This window comes from Castor canadensis, chromosome 4 (genome assembly GCF_047511655.1).
Source record: "Castor canadensis chromosome 4, mCasCan1.hap1v2, whole genome shotgun sequence".
Lineage (NCBI taxonomy): Eukaryota > Metazoa > Chordata > Mammalia > Rodentia > Castoridae > Castor > Castor canadensis.
The window spans coordinates 109,922,558-109,940,182 of NC_133389.1; the positions used below are offsets into that span (position 1 = coordinate 109,922,558).

Sequence of the window (17,625 nt, forward strand, 5' to 3'; positions counted from 1 at the left end):
TCTCTCTCTCTTTCTCTTCTCTATCTTTCTATTTATAAATCTAATTCTACCTAGGAATTTTCCTATAAATCTTGGTTTTCAGTCTTGACTAGTATCTCTTTAGAACAGTTTGAAAATAAACACACCAAGCTCAAGGTAACACACACTGTGTCTCATAGACACAATAAAGCAGTTCCTTTGCAGTTGCCCAACATGTTACAATCTTCAGGAAGCTACTGATTCATCTCTAAGAATTTCCAAATATAACTTTAATGTACCAGGGAGGATCAGAAGAAAACAAACTAGGCCTGAGTTCTGATAAAGTAGCAGGGGGGAAGGGATGGCCTAGCAGAGAGATAAAACCTAAAGAATTCAAAGGTGAAGAAGGTCACATAGCACTAGGGGTAGAAGGGCACAAAACAACTAGGGTGAAGTAGCCTATAGAATTGCATGTAACCATATATGGATTAAACCTTGTTTTTTAATTTTATTGCCTCTGTAACCTACTTGCAAGGGTGTATAAGGTGAGACCCCTTTGTTCAAAGGGCTTAGCCTTTGGATGTGAGTCCCCTGGGTCTGTGCTGGCAAAATGAAATGTTGCTTCCCACTAAACTGCCTCAATGTCCCCATATCTCAGCTAGCAACTTCCCGCAGTATTTCTTGGGGGCTCCTTGTCTGGGATTGCGGAGACAAGGTGAGTTATCATCTCCCTTGTCACTGGGGTGCATCCACCTCCCTCCCCCCCTCGACTACCGGGAGGAAATCCCACAGGGCACCAAGGGACAGCTTCCTCCCAGCAAGTTGCGGTGGAAGCCTCTGATGCACAATGGAACCGGTGAGGCACAGGAACCAGCAAGGGGACAGGAGCACTGGTCATCAGACTAGTAAGATCCCAGGTCTGAATCCAGGCCCACCTCAGGAGGCAGAAGGGGAGGTGGGTCACTTCCCAGAGACTGCTAGTAACCACCTTTTGGGGTGAAGCCTTGTGTCTTAGGTTCAGGGAGTGGGACAGAAGTACTGTTTTATGCAAAAGTGTGTAAGACACCTCCGAGAGTTAATGGGGGTTTGAGCTTTACACGGAAAACAGTCACAACTGAGGTTAAGGGATGAATAAAAAATTCAGTTCCAAAGGAGGGAGACTCCCAAGAGAACAGATGCATTATCCACCATTCCACCAGATAACCCTCTGGGTATAATTTAAACATTTTTTTCTTTTTTTAGGAGTGCACTCTTATTGTGTATGTGTATGTGTATGTAAATTTGTTTAAAGCACTGGATTTCATTCTCTCTTATAATACATGGGTCTAGTAACAAATGGGCTTTCTATAAATTGTTTTTATGCAAAAATAATTTTAAGGTTGCTTTCTTTCTGTTTTTTTTTCCATCCAAAGATAAGGTTCTAAGTGAAAAGATTTTTTTGAGTTAATTTCAACAAGTAACATGTATATGTATATATATATATATACATATACATATATAATATTAAAGATATGTTTTTTTAAAATTAAAGGACAAAATATACTTTTAAATAAAAAAGGGATAAAGACAAGCTCCCCCAGAAGATACAAAATAAGTTTTCACAAAGATACAGAGTAAGTTGTCAAAAAAGATGGAACTCACAGATGCTATGTAACTGATTAAGTTAACCAAAATCCTAGTTACATTAAGGGTTTTGTAAGGTCAAAATTTAATGTACTGATGTTAAACTTAAACTTAATTCTCTAAGCTCATAGCAGCAAGGCTATCTTAAAAATATCATATTGTTCTTGAAAACATTTACAAAAAAATTGTTTTAAAAATGGTTTTTGTTCTGTCAAGATAACTGTCAAAAATTTTTGGTGCTACAGGTTAATCCACAAAATTGTCAAGACAACAAGAGTTTATTAAAACACAGAGAGACAAGAGGCAGCTGAACACAGGGAGTACTGCTGCACTGATATGAAGGCTGAGACAGATGTACTTACATAAAGCAAAGTAAAAAAAAAAAAAAAGCCAAGTGCATCCTCCAGATAGGATAAAGAAAAAAAAAACTCAAAAAGGAGCACTACAATGGAAGTCAAGACCTCCAGTTTTTTTTTGGACTCAACAGAGTGGAGATGTTAGTCCTACTCCTTCCACATGCAGACAGAGGGAATTTTTGATCTGTTATTTTAGGGGGGCTCCATTGACTACAGGTTGGTGGGATCCTCCTTTATGTCATGAGCCATCTGTTAATATTAATAATCTGGGATGTGATCCCTTATTAGCAACTGAGCCACGATTCTTGGCCACTATGTTTCCTAACTCTACACCTAATCCCCATAAATATTTTTCTTTGTTCTCTGGTGATTTTTGTCAGGGTTTTGACTAATAAGTTAACTGAGTCATGTTCATTTTAAGAGTTGGTTTATGTAAAATTCTCTAGATGACTTAATGGTTAAACTATTGTCTTGGGTGATTCTAATGCAGTTGGTATCCTATGAGTTTCTGTGACTGGGCTAGTTGGGGTCACTGACGCTGTGCTTCTACCACAAGTGATGAAAAAATCTAAAGTTTTACTTCAAGAGCAACAACTAGATAAAAAGGAAAATGGTGACTGCAGCACAGATAAAGACAGTGTGAACTCCGTGAATCGAGGACCTTGCTGAGATGCTGGAGACACTCTTAGCTAAGGTAACAAAACAGGGAGAGCTGAAACTTCCGCACCCTGAACCCCTAGCCCATGGAAGGTCTCCATGCCATGATACACTGAAAGAACAGAGGACTACCTCTCCCACACCACCGCCCACCTCCCTGCCTGCCCACCAGTTCACTGGCTGCCCACCACCTGCCGGCCCACTGGCCACTACCGCCCACAAACCAGCCCACCAGCCACGAGCTCCAAACCTGCTTGGGAGACCTTCAGCAGACCAAACAGAATATTTTCTGCTGGAGCCAAACTTGGCAAACAAAAAAAAAAAAAAAAAAAAGAAGAAGAAGCAAAACCCCAAACCCCCCCAGCCTGTAAAAAGCTTCTCCACACCAATGTTACACTGAGAAAACAGGAGGGCTCCAGCACTGCCAGACGCTGATGTCCAAACCTGCCTTGGAAACATAGACCAACAGGACTGGATGCTAAAGGAGTAACAGCAGAACAACTATTCTACTGTTCCTGAACAGGGAATTTTTTTTCCCTTTTTCCTTAAGTATTTGTCTGTCTTGTTCACTGTTTGATTGTCCACCATCTCTCCCTGTTGATTTCTTTGGTTCTCCTTTTTTTTTCCCCTTTCTTTTTCTTTTTCTTTCTTGGTTTTGTTAGTTTTGCAATTGAAAGACCGCTAATACTAAATTACACATAGACCAGGGTCAGAAACAGTACCAAGTGGAATGACGGGAAGACAAAAAAAAAAGGATGGAAACCATTCTCCCCCCCAAAAATAAATTAGTACAGGATTCACAGGGAAATGAAGAAAATGGACACCTATATCCAAACTCCAACAAAACAAAGTTAAACTATACCAAGGAACCCAAGGAAGCCCACAAGAACACCCTGCAAAAACAAATCCTGAAAGTAATCAAGGAGAATTTCATAAAGATGTTTCTAGACATGGTCAACCAAAACATACAGGAGGCACTAAAGAAATTCCAAGACAACAAAAATAAAGAATATGGGAAAATACAAAAAGAAGTAAATGAACTCATAGGAGCCCTAAATAAACACCAAGTGAAATGGAGAACACCATAAATAGAAGGATAAATGAATTAAGGATGAAAATTGACAATATTTAAGAGGAAGTGACCCATGATATGGAAAACCTCAGAAAAAAGAATGAAACAGAAATACAAAACGCAATGGAAGGCCACTCCAGCAGACAAGAACAAGCAGAAGACAGAATCTCAGAACATGAAGATGAAATGGAAATTAAAGGAAAAACTGAAGAACTATTAGTCAGACAACTCAAGACCTGTGAAAGGAATATGCAAGAACTCACCGACTCCATCAAAAGACCAAACCTGAGAATCATGGGCATTGAAGAAGGAGAAGCGGTGCAAGCAAAAGGAATTCATAATATATTCAACAAAATAATAACAAAAATTTCCCAAATTTAAAGAAAACTATGCCTATTTAGGTACAAGAAGCCTCCAGGGCACCATAACTTAGCATAATTCATAATTAGTAACTTCCAAGTACTCCTAGAAATGTCATTAGAATAAATTTTAATAAAAAATAGGAAATATAAAAAACACATAACTGAGAATTTCATTAAAATTCATTATAATTTAAAAGCAAAAAGAAATGAAAAATATTTGGTGAATGAAATGATATATTAAAATTGTTATTAATTTATTTTGATTTTCTGGGAAATGAGCACACATTTGGAACTTATGTAGACATGGCTTAACATTGATGCTAGGTTAGAACATTTCCTGTGCAGATCCTAGAATAATGAGTTAATTTGTTCCTTTCCTCTGAGAAGAAAGACAAGGTTTGGAAGAGAGTAAAAAAAAAAAATTCACCATTAAAATCTTCCTCAGCAAAAAGAAAAAAAAGCAAAAGAAAAAATGAGAAAAACATTGCACTTCAACTCAATATAATATTTCCTTGTCTTTTTGGGGAAAATATTTGATAACTGTTTAGATCTTTTCAGCTTAGAATAAAAGATCAGTTTTTTGTAATTTTCCACCTAAAATCAGTGTGAAGATCAATACTACTCTTATCATAATCAAAACTGAAGGTCAAGCTTCAGTCTTGATTCTTTTTGGAGCACACTTGAATGGCACTGTTGTAACCACTCTTTTTTGGTCTCCATACTAATGTTCTTAATTTCCTTTTCTTTCTTTTTAACTTCTTTCATTCTTTCATTCCTTTCTTTCTTTCCTTCTCTCTCTCTTCTATTATTTTGACAAAATCTTTGAACATTCTTTATCTCTTTTATGCATTGACATAGTTCAAATACATATAGTCACTCACTTATGTCTGGGAAACTTTGCTCATGTCTGGGAAACATTGTTTCTTCATCTTTCTGGCAGGGTATTTTTTAATAATTCTTAAATCAAATGGGAGTTAAGGTTTCACAACATACCCAGCATTATTTCCTAGAACCCCAAAGCATTTGTAAATGTTGGTGTAATAGCAATTATGATCCAATTATTAATGTAATGAAGTGTTTCATCTTTTTATCTGCAGGTTCTAAGATAATGGCAATCATGGAAAAATGTTTGTAGAGGGAAGAGTAAGTAGACTGATGAATGACTCTAACTTACTAATTATGATATATATCTTTTACTTGGATATCTGGATCTATTTCCTACCTCTCTCTGTGAACATATGACTTATATTTGTTGTTTCTCTTAAACTCTCACTTTCAGAAGGGTATTGACAGATCAGGGGAGAAAGGAGAATATTATTGGGATGTTTATTCCACTAACTCTACCTGCTTTACTTTCCTTTTAGCAAGGTTGCTGTGGTCTGAGGGTGTCCCTTACTGAATTGACCCATCTCAATATAGCTGGGGTAGAGAGAGAATAAGCCAACTGTGTTTATTATTTGTCCTTATCCAAAGGAAAAATAAACTTTCTTGTATCTTTATGACTTTGACTAGTTTTTATAACTTGGAATGGTTAGAGATGATGGCTTATGGAAATGTCATGAACAAGCAAATGAGAGTAGTTCAGTAAGTCTAAAGCACAGACAGAGTGTAAAGAGCCAGCATTTTGAGAGGTGAAGTCATTAGCAATTAGAAAATAAAATCTTACAAGAACATTGAAATATAATCTGGTTTAGCTAATTAAAAAATAATTTCAAAACTAATGGAAACACACAAGTATGACATGGATGCAAAACCCGAATAAAAATGGTGTCACTGAGGCTTAGAGAGAAGAGCATTTCAATAATAAACAGTGCCAAAGGTGAAGGCTTAGAAATGAGTATAGATTTAGCAATTAGAAGTCTATCCTTGGCCTTCAAAGGCAGAAATCTTAATACAATCATGGAGACAGAAATTAGCTTGTAAAGAATTCATGTGAGCAAACAGAGGTGGAAATGTAAAGGCAGACCACTTTATATTGTTGAAAGGCAGGTCTTTCAAGAAATATGGCAGTAAAGTGATAAAAAGGTAAAAAGTGTGATTCTCTATACTGAGCAACGATTTCAGGATGTTTCTGTACTGATATGTGCTTATTAACACCAATGGCTTGGCTAGTTGGGATTTTTCCCTGTTTACTTACTGGTCTACCTGTTTGAGTCAAAATTTGCTTGGTGTACAAAGGCAAACTTTCCCATCAGGCATATTGTTTCATTTTTTAAAATATAGACAATATGTTTTAATGCATTTTTAGTTTGAATTTTAGGAATATATTTAAAAACCCTGGACCTCAGTTTTTTATTTTTTTCATCTCTCTACTCCATGGGATTGTTGTGAGGCTTGAGTAAATAAAGAACATAGAAAATTACCTGGAGCATGAAACTTAGTTAATTTGAAATATTATTATTTTCATTGTTGACAAAATAAAAATTTTAAATTTTAAATCATAGACTTTTATATGTATTATTTTATCTCAAACCATTTTATTAAATGATAATTATCCTGACTTGTTTATATCAATTGGTTATAATATATTAAAACATGATTACAATATAATACTAAATTGATAATATACTCTTGAAAACAAAATTAAGAGTAATAAACTATCATACTATTCATTGATAACTAATACATATCAGGTATACAACTTACTTTTAAGTCATTTCTTTTTAACAAAGATTTATGTGTTTTTCTATAGGTAACAATTACAGCATAGTATGAGTGCTCAGTGAATTTGCAAATAGAGTAAAATTATCTCCTTAAAAACACCTCCTTATTTTTTGCAATGCTTAGTTTTTGCAATGGATAGTTGGAGTGAGATTTAAAAGTCTTAAAAGAATTATACATTTATTCTTGGTTGTAAAGGAAAAAAATAATGAAATAAATATTATTTTTGAAGTGTCTGACCTAGCATCTCTATCATCTTTATTATATTAAAAAAAAAAAACCTAAAAGCAATGCTAGTTAAGGAAGTTAATTATTTTCATGGAAATATGTGCATATATATGCATATTCTTTAGAAGTATCTACATGATAATATTAGCCAAGATATGATAACAGTAAGGGGAAAATGGTCCTCCATATATCTAGGGCTAACACAATAAAATTAATATTTAGTTCAGTACATTTCGTTCGTCTTGTGTTGCTCTTGTGGACAGCATTTTTCTAAGCTTTGTCTCCGGGAGCTTCTTTCTTATATTATTCCTGTTGTTTTCTACAGTCCTAGAAAAAATAGTGTGTTGATGATCACTTTGGGGTCTGCTCTGGGACAGTATACAGTTCTGTCATGCACCAACCAGAATTTTACCTTGCTACTCTCAGAAGCAAAGAGCCTGAGGAATGAATGTGTGTAGCTATGTCCAAGAAGCAGAAGAAAGTTATATACATATATATATAAAATTTTTTTACATATATATGTAATCAACCTCTACCACAGTAAGAAAGCAATCTTAATTTCTCTCTTATTTAGATGGGGTTTTATAATCTAAGAGAATGAAGAATTCAAATATTTCTTGTTTTCTTAGAGATGAAATTGATGCACATTACTACTTGTACTGTCTTCTTTTGTTTCACTTCATAAAATTAGATTCACATTAAACAGTATAATAGCTCTTTGAATTGCACATTTCTTTTTTTAATCACTTATAATAATGTATTTCTTATTCATCTAACAAATACATAGCCTTAATACAATATAAATTCCTCTCTGGTCCAAATCTTTCATGTAGAGATATTATAATACCTGTGCTGTCTTTTACCTGCCACAAAGCCTGTCAAAATGCAAATTGCTTTTTCTGACCAAAAGTACAGCAGGAGCACAGCCTGGCTCCTTCATACACACAACCAACAACAGATTTGTTAACAGCTGTTCTTAGGGTCTGTGCACGTAATGGAAACTTCAGAACCTTGCAAGGCACATAGTTTCTCTGTCTATAGCACAGGAATCATTAACAGTAGGTGACATTTTTTTTGGCAATGTATAATTAAAGAGCCTGTTTTAGCAAAATTACACCCTGTGTAACACATATTGAAAGAAAGGGGAAAGGTGATAGGCATGAGTGCTCAGTTTAGACTGCAGCAGAGAATGAGCACAGTTGGGAGCTTGACTGTTTTGGCTGTGGCTCATAAGGTCATATGGACAAAAATAAATCACTGTATTTCTACATTATTCAGGTGACAATTGGATCAATAAGCTAATTAAAAATATTTTTCCTTTCTAATTTGCCTAATTGAGACCAGGCAAGAATATAAATGGGTCTACAACATAAAAATCAGAGGTCATCATTTAATTTGGATGCCACTGTCCAAATTATTGATATTCACTTTACAGGGAAATAAAAGATGGAGAATCTCACTGAGTTTGGTTCACGTTATTCTGAGCACACAGATTTGATTGAAGTTCATTGTGGTAACAAGTTTTAAAAACAAGGTAGCTTTGAATCAATGGAATTTGCATTAGATTATACTTCTTACAGAATCTCTTTCTTAATTTTTCTTACCCATTTGTTTTTATTAGATTAAGGCAACCCTTTAAATTAAGAAGGCTTAATTTAAAAAATAAATAAAGAAGCAAAGAAAGGAAAAGGTTAAGTGAACTGTTTTTCATAATTGTATATCCTGATACTTTTTAAAAACATCTTTTGCTCTGCCATTACCTGTTATCTATTAACCTATCTAAACTTCTATCAACATTGATTACCTTTATCTACTTGCAACACGTATATAAATGAAATCGAAAGGCATCTACATATTTGGGAATAGAGTTTTTATTTATCTTTTTGTTAGTGTGATTTATTAATGTTACTACACATAATTGCAGTTCAATTATTATTGATATAATATGAATGTTATGCTATATCTATTTAATATTAGTGGTCACTTGGTTATTATAAATAATGAAAAACGATTATTTTGCATATATTTTGATAAAATATATAAGCATCTTTTCGGGGATATACATAGATATAGAATTACTAGTTTATAAAATATGTGAATGGTAAGTCTCAGTAAATACTGTCAACTTCCTAAAGGGATCCTACCAAGTTACTCCCTTACCATGAGTATATGAGTTTGATATCTACTAACACTTAAAATGACAATATTTCATGTTTATCCATTCCAGTAAGGATATTGAAATATTTTGTTGATTTTTAAAATTTTTTTGGTAATAAAAGGAGGTTGAACATCTTTTCATACGTTCATATTATCAATTAGATGGTTTTTATTTAAAGTATCTGCCCTATATTATCTTTTTATTGGATTGTCTGTCTTGATTTTTTTTTTTCTTTTGGTGGTACTGGGGTTTGAATGAAGCCCCTCATGCTTGCTAGACAGGCACTCTACCACTTGAGCCACTCTACTAGCCCTGTCTATACTGATATTTTTTATCTGAAATACTTCTTTTTGTATTCTCATTTGTTATTTTTATGTTATTTTTCTGATCCTGGCTAATTTCACTTAATATGATGTCCTCCAATTGTATCCATTTACCTTCAAAAAACACATCATTATTCCTTGTGACTGAGTAGTACTCCTTTGTGTATATATATCACAATTTCTTGATCCATTCATCAGTTGTAGGACCTCTGGGTTGTTTCCAGATCTTGGCTGTTGTGAACAGTGCTGAGATGAACATCAGTGTACAGATGTTTCTACAGTATCCTACCTTATGTTCTTTTGAGAAAATACCCAGGAGCAGTATCACTGGATCATATGGCAGTTCTACCTCTGGTTTTTTTGAGGAATCTCCATACTGTTTTCCACAGTGGTTGTATTAATTTACATTCCCACTAGCAGTGTATATGGGTTCTGATTTCGCCACATCCTCACCAGCATTGTTGTTATTACCCTTGATTTATGGCCATTCTAACTGGAGTGAGATGAAATCTAAGTGTTGTTTTGATTTGTATCTCTTTTATAACCAGGGAAGTTAAACACTTCTTCATATATTTACTGGCCATTTGTACCTCTTCCTTTGAGAATTCCCTGTTTAATTCATGTGCCCATTTGTTCATAGGTTATTGATTCTTTGGGGGTTGAGTTTTTTGAGTTTCTTGTAAATTCTGGATATTAGTCTCTTATGGCATAAGTACCTGGCAAACATTTTATCCCATTCTGTGGGCTGTATCTTGAGTTTAGTGACTGTTTCCTTTGCTCTGCAAAAGTGCTTTAGTTTGATGCAGTACCATTTGTTCATTGTTTCTTTTAGATGCTGAGCCTTTTGAGGTCTGTTTAGGAAGTCTTTCTCTATACCTATCTGTTCCAGTGTATTTCCTACTACTTCTTGGAGTTGTTTCAAAGTTTCAGGCCATGTAATAAGGTCTTTGACCCACTTTAAGTTTATTTTGGTACAGGGTAAAAGACAGTGATCTAGTTTAAGTCTTCTACATGTGGATATCTAGTTTTATCAGCAGCCTTTGTTGAAAAGGATGTCTTTTCTCCATCGTGTGTTTTGGGCTCCTTTGTGGAAGATCACTTGGCTATAGATGCGTGGGTTGTCTATATCTTCTATTCTGATCTGTTGGTCTTTCTGTCTGTTTTTGTGCCAATACCATGCTGTTTTTATTTTTATGGCCCGATAGTATAGTTTGAAGTCGGGTATTGTGATGTCTTCAGCATTGGGCTTTTTGTTCAGAATTGCTTTGGCTATTTAAGGTCTTTTGTGTATCCACATGCATTTCTCTATACTTTTTTCTATGTCCATGCAGAATGTCACTGGAATTTTGATAGGAATTGCATTTAACATGCAGATTGGTTTTGGTAGTTTGGCCATTTCCACAATGTTAATTCTACCAATCCATGAGCATGGAAGGTCTTTCCATCTTCTGATATCTTCTTTAATTTCTCCTTTCAGTGGTTTACGGTTTTTTGTTGAAAAGGTCTTTGGTTTCTTTTGCTAAATTTATTCCAAGCGACTTTACTGATTTTGAGGCTGTTGTAAATGGGATTGTTTTCCTAATTTCTTTCTCAGCCTGTGTATTGTTGGTATATAGAAAAGTTATCAATTTCTGTATGTTAATTTATTATCCTGCTACCTTGCCAAAAGAGTTCATGATTAAAAGACTGTGACACAGGTTACTCCAGAGGCACCTGCACACCCATGTTTATTGCAGCACTATTCACAATTGCCAAGTTACAGAAACAGCCAAGATGCCCCACTACTGACGAATGGATTAAGAAAATGTGGTATTTATATACAATGGAATTTTATGCAGCCATGAGGAAGAATGAAATGTTATCATTTGCAGGTAAATGGATGGAACTGGAGAACATCATTCTGAGTCAGGTTAGCCTGGCCCAAAAGACCAAAAATCATATGTTCTCCCTCATATGTGGACATTAGCTCAAGGGCAAACACAATAAGGGGATTGGACTTTGATCACATGATAAACCGAGAACACATAAGGAAGGTATGAGGATAGGCAAAACACCCAAAAAACTAGATAGCATTTGTTGCCCTAAATGCAGAGAAACTAAAGCAGATACTTTAAAGCAACTGAGGCCAATAAGAGAAGGGGACAAGGATTCAATAGTTTTTTGGTAGAGTTTTGAGGGTCTCTTAGGTACAGGATCATGTTTTCTGCAAATAGAGATCGTTTGACTTCTTCCTTCCCTATTTGAATTCCTTTTATTTCTTGCTTTTGTCTTATTGCTTTGGCTAGGAATTCCAAAACTATATTGAATAGGATTATAGAAAGCAGACAGCCCTGTCTCATTCCTGACTTTAAGGGTAATGGTTTCAGTTGTTCTCCATTTAGTATCATGTTTGCTCTACGTTTGTCATATACAGACTTTATTGTGTTGAGGAACATTCCTTCTATTCCTAGTTTCTTCAGAGCTTTTATTATGAAAGAGCATTGGATTTTGTCAAAGGCTTTTTCTGTGTCTATTGAGAGGGTCATGTGGTTTTTGTCCGTACCTCTATTTATATGCTGTATTATGTTTATGGGTTTATGTATGTTGAACCATCCATGCATCCCTGGAATAAAACCAACTTGGTCATGCTGTATGATCGTTTTGATGTGTTATTGAATTCTTGAATATAAGCTTTCAAAGTTCTTTCTAGTGATTCTCTGGATTCTTTAGTGATTATGGTTATGGCCTCTTTTTCTTCTTCATTTTATTAATTTGGGTCTTCTCCCTCCTCTGTTTTGTCATGTGGGCTAAGGGCTTATTGATCTTGTGACTCTTATTAAAAAACCAACTTTTTGTTTCATTGATCCTTTGTATAGTTTATTTGATTTTGATCTTATTGATCCAGGCCCTGATCTTTATTATTTCTCTCCATCTGCTGCTTTGGGGTTTGGTTTGGTGTTTTTCTAGGAGTTTAAGGTAGATCATTAGATTTTTTGAGAGGTTTCTGTTTGTTTGTTTGTTTTTTTAATGTAGACACTTATTGCTATAAACTTTCCCCTTGGCACAGCCTCTGCAGTGTCCCACAGATTCTGTATTTTCATTTTCATTGGATTCTGGGAACTTTTTATTTCTACCCTTATTACTTCAGTAACCCATTGGTTTCTCAGCTGTATATTGCTCAGTATCCATGTGTTTAAATATTTTCTGGACTTTCTTTTTTTGTTGAGGTCTAGTTTTATTCTTTTGTGATCTGACATGATGCAGGGAGCTATGTTGATTATCTTGAATTTGTTGAGACTTGCTTTGTGTCCTAAAATATGATCTATTTTGGAGACAGTTCCATGAGCTTCAAAAAGGAATGTGTATTGCCTAGTTGTTGGTTGAAATATTTGGTAGATATCAACCATATTTATTTGGTCTAATGTGTGGAGTAGTTCTGAAGTTTCTTTGTTGATCTTTTACCTGGATGATCTGTCTATTGATGACAGTAGGGTAGTCAGTTCTCCTACTATGACTGTGTTAGCATCTACCTGTGCTCTTAGGGCCATTAGAGTTTTTTTTTAAATGTAGATGGGTGCCCCTGTGTTTGGTTTATATATGTTAATGATTGATATTACCTCTTCATGAATTGTTCCTTTCATTAAAATAAAGTGACCTTCATTGTCTCTTCAGATTGATTTTAGTCTGAAATCTACTTTGTCAGATATGAGTATGGTTAATCCTGCCTGCTTTTAGGGGTCCATTTGCTTAGGAAAATTTTTTTCCACCCTCTGACTCTAATCCAATGGGTTTTTTTTGTTTTGTTTTTTCAGTGAGATGAGTCTCTTGTAAGCAACATATTGTTTAGTCTTGTTTTTTAACCCAATTTGCTATTCTGTGTTTTTTTATTGGGGCATTGTGGCCATTTACATTCAGTGTTAAAATTGAAAGGTGTCTGTTGTTTCCTGTAATTTTTATTCCCCTCCAGTTTAGTTTTACCTACCCCTGTTTACTGGTATGCTTGCTTAAAGGGTTTATTATTTCTTGAGTCTTCCTGTCTCATTCTAGTTTTTAATTCTGTATGTAAAAGTCCTTTAATTATCTTCAATAGTGCTGGTTTGATAGTAGCAAATTCCTTTAGTTTTTCCTTGTTGTGGAAGGTTTTAATTTAGCCTTCAATTATGAAGAATAGTTTTGCTGGATAGACTAGTGCAGTTGGACAGTTGCTTTCTTTCAGGGCCTGAATTATATCTTTCCATGACCTTTCATTTAGAGTCTGATTTGAGAAATCTGTTATTTTAATGGCTTTGCCTTTATATGTGACTTGTCTTCTCTCTTTTTCAACTTTCAGAATTCTTTCTTTGTTCTTTGTGCTGAGTGTTTTGATTATGATGTGTCTAGGAGAAATTTCTCTTTTGGCTCTGACAGTTTGATGTTCTATTAGCTTCCTGAACCTGGGTGATTCTCTCTCAAGGTTATGGAAGTTTTCAGCTATTATTCTATTGAATAGGTTGTCAATGCCTTTAGTTTGTATTGCCTCTTCTTCTACACTTCTGATTCATAAGTTTGGTCTTTTCATGGTGTCCCAGATATATTGCATGTTCTATTAATATTTCTTAGTATTCTTTCCTGGTCTTTTACTGTTTGGTCTAATTCCTCTACTTTGTCTTCCATTCCTAATACTCTATTTTCAACTAGTTCCACTCTATTTGCCACACTTTTCAATTGAGATATGTATTTGGGATATTGGGATATTGAGTTGTTTATTTCAGGTTAATTTTTTTTTCAGGGTTTTCATCTGTTTATTGATTTCACTGTTCATATCTTGGATAGTCTTCTTAATTTCATTGATTTGTTTGCATTCTCTTTGAGCTCATTAAATTGTTTATTCATGTCCTTTTTGAGGCAAATACTGACTTTTGAGTTTCTTCTTTAATGTTGTTAATCAATTTTACTATTGTTTTTGGAATTCATTATTTGATAATTCTTAATAGTGGAATTGACTTTTGATGGAGAACAGTTGTCTTGCTGTTTCATTCTGCATTGACATTTACACATCTGGAGTTGTTTTTGGTCAGGGTTTTAATTTCCTGTGTCCCTGTAGTTGGGGTTTTGAGTTTTTTTCTCAGTGAGATCCAGCAGTATTCCTCAGAGAGGAGAATGCTGGATATGTTGCCCCTTGAAGGATTCTTATTGTGTTGCAGATTACCTCTTTTCTCACCACAGTGAGAGGGCTGGAGTTCTCACTCTTTGATGGGAGTACAGGGGCTCTCTTGCAGTCACAATGGGGAGCACTGAGTCTCTGTGCACTGTTGGGAGCAGGCCTCCTGAGTAGCAGATTGCCACTCATTGGAGGAGCTGGGCTTCCAACTCATGGACAGGAGAGATGTGGCTCTCCTCCAGGGAGGTGCAGTGTGAAGTGCTGGGCTTCTGTATACCTTGGGGAGACAGGCCTTCTGGTGCTGCCTGCAGAGTAGCAGGTTATGGATTTCTTCCCCTTAGTAGGAAATCTGGAGTTCTCACTCTCTGATGGAGGAGTGAAGACTCTCTTCCTGTCAGGGACATTGAAGAGTGCTGGGCCTTCATGCTCTGTGGGAAGGGAAGCCTCCTGTTATCAGCAGAAAAACAAAGCCTGGAGTCTGGGATTCATTTAGGTGTGTAGTAGTGGGTTCTTGGCACTGAGGAATAAGTTGAAGGTACTTGTGGAGCAGTAAAGTTAGCAGGCTTGAATCATCTTGTGCCCACATGGCAGCATAGGCCCTGGGGTCTGCTTGCATTCGTGCTTGGACTTCCAGGAGCCATGGCAGCTGCTGCAGGCAGGGGGAAACCAAGCCTTCACGGAGCAGGAATTCTGGGGCCTGTTTTCCAGGCATGGGCTCCAGGAGAGCAATTCAGTACCACTGCAGGGATGGGGCAACTAAGTCTTTGAATAGCAGAAGCCCTGGGGCCTACTTGTTGGTGTAAGCTAATGGGAGCCACAGTTGCTGCTGCTGGCTTGGTGGAACCAAGCCTGCTGGATTGAACTTTCTGTTACCTGTGGAGCAGCAGGAGCCATGGTTCCTGCTTACATGGGAGCACCAGTTTCCCTGGCATTTCAAGGCGAATGTAGCAAGTTGTTTAGTAGGAGAGAATGTGGATCTCCAAGTTCCTGTGTGTGCTGGGAAGCAGGACTTACTACCAAGCATGCTGAGAAATGGAGCCTGGAGCCACAGGGAAACGTTGGGGGGGTGGGAGAGTTGTTGAGTGTGAGTTGTTCTTCCCATTATTCCTATGGTTACTTGCTTGTCTATTTGCAGATCTGGAGAGGGCGTCACTTCTCTCTGGTTATGATTTCCCAAGGGTAGCTTTTGGGGTCCTCTGATCTTCCTTTTTCAGGGTAGTTAGTAACTGCTGGCTATAGAGATGTCAACAGTCTGCCATCTTTCCTCTCCCCCAGTCATCCAGAATTTTATGAGTGTGTTTTCCTTTTATTTTTCCTTAAGTGGAGCTACAAAATGTATCACATGTGGAAGGAAGACCATATATTTTGTAAACAGATTTTAGTTAACATGTACTTTACATCACTTAGCTTTCCTCTTACTTCTCTAAATTCTGACTCTAGAGATATACTTTGGCATGTAATTTTCAAGCAGATCAACTCCTTCCTCCTGTGCAGGCAGTTGTATCACCTGCATCCTTGTTTGTATCTTCCTTTGCCCTCCTTTGTTGAGGAACCACATTCTTTTTATTATCTCTACTTCTTTCCCAAAATGTTGTCATTTTGCATATGCTAATTCCCTAACATCCTCTGATGTTTAGGTTAAACCATTTTATTTCCTCATTATCAGTTAACTAGATATAGAGTACACTCTTGTGTTTAGCCTACTGTTTTCAACTAAAAGCCTATATTTGACATTAGGAATCCATTCAATTATTGTCTACCCTTGAGAATGAACAATGTTTCCTAATTTCTCTGTCTTTGTTAGGAGTCATCTCCTATCTGAACTTTCTTCCCAACTTCCTAATCTGCTCAGTGCTTCATGTTTGTTTGTTTTTAAATCTGCTTCCTGTTCTTCAGTGCACTCAAAATATTTTTCCTTAACAGTGGGAGAGTCAAGCTCATAAATTACTTCTTTTCTTTTAAAGTGTCTGAACACTTGAACATTGATCCTCAGCATTTTGATTTGTTTCTTGAGAATAGATTGCACACCTAACCACCAATACATTACTTATATTTTAAAAGAACATTTGTCAGATAACATTTCTAATTTCATGAAAGAAAATTTTCAGCTCTAAAATCACATTTGGTTTTATTAATTTCTGCAAACATTACTAGAATGGTTTACCAATCATTGTACCCAGATACAAGCACATGTAAAAAAAATATTGTTTGTAAATATATTTGAAAGCTCCTTTTAACTTCTTCCAAAGTTTAGCATAGGGCTGGAGAATTGATGGATGAATATGAAAAGCTAATAAAGTGAAGGGCAAATAGGTGAGATATGCAGTGGGGCAGCCTTATGGTTGCACAGGTGTGGTTTACCACTCACTCAGGTTGTGTCTCAGCATGGTTCTAGATGTGTTTGATGAATGAAATTTGTTTTTATAAGCAAGAAAACAAAGTGGGAATTTCAGATGCCATTAAGAAAGATTCTCATTTCTAGGTTACAAATGCTTTTAAGTAGAGGTAATGATCTCTTTTTCTTATGTTTTGAATAAAAAATATGCTTGTATATTAGACCTTGTAAACATATCACTCAATCACAATATATTTGAATTCAGTAGAATAGACTTCAAATATGTCTTTAAGACCAAAAATAAGAACAGGGCACTTTAATATCAGCTCTAGAGAATATCAGAATGGTTCAATCTACCTACTCAGATTAAATGAAAAAGGCTTTAAAAATCTTTTATGTCATTTTGCTAAGATTTATACATCACTTTTAAGAAAAATATTTTTGAATATTAATTTATAATGTATCTATTGAAAATATTTATGAGTTATATGTACATATTTAAAATATAATTCTAATTCTCCAGTGATTTGTTTGGTTCAAGATAATTTAGAATTACCAAAAAGATAACTTTGATTTAAACATTGGAGTACAGTCAATAATAAATTACACTTATTAGACTATCTACCTGCTGGTGAACTATTCTTCTAGTAACCATTGCATCATAGCATGCAAACTATGTGCTAAACTTTGCGTGCAAACTCTCATTTAATTTTCATAAACTAAGTACTTTAGCAAGCCTATTTTTTATATTAAAAAAGTTGAGTTTCTAATCT

At 35.6% G+C, this 17,625-nt stretch overlaps 1 pseudogene; it reads right to left on the reverse strand.

Moving 5' to 3' along the window:
• LOC109674574 (small ribosomal subunit protein eS1 pseudogene) overlaps positions 1 to 14,706 on the reverse strand; it is a 141,521-nt pseudogene extending 126,815 nt beyond the window's left edge.
• Between the last annotated feature and the right edge of the window lie 2,919 nt (positions 14,707 to 17,625).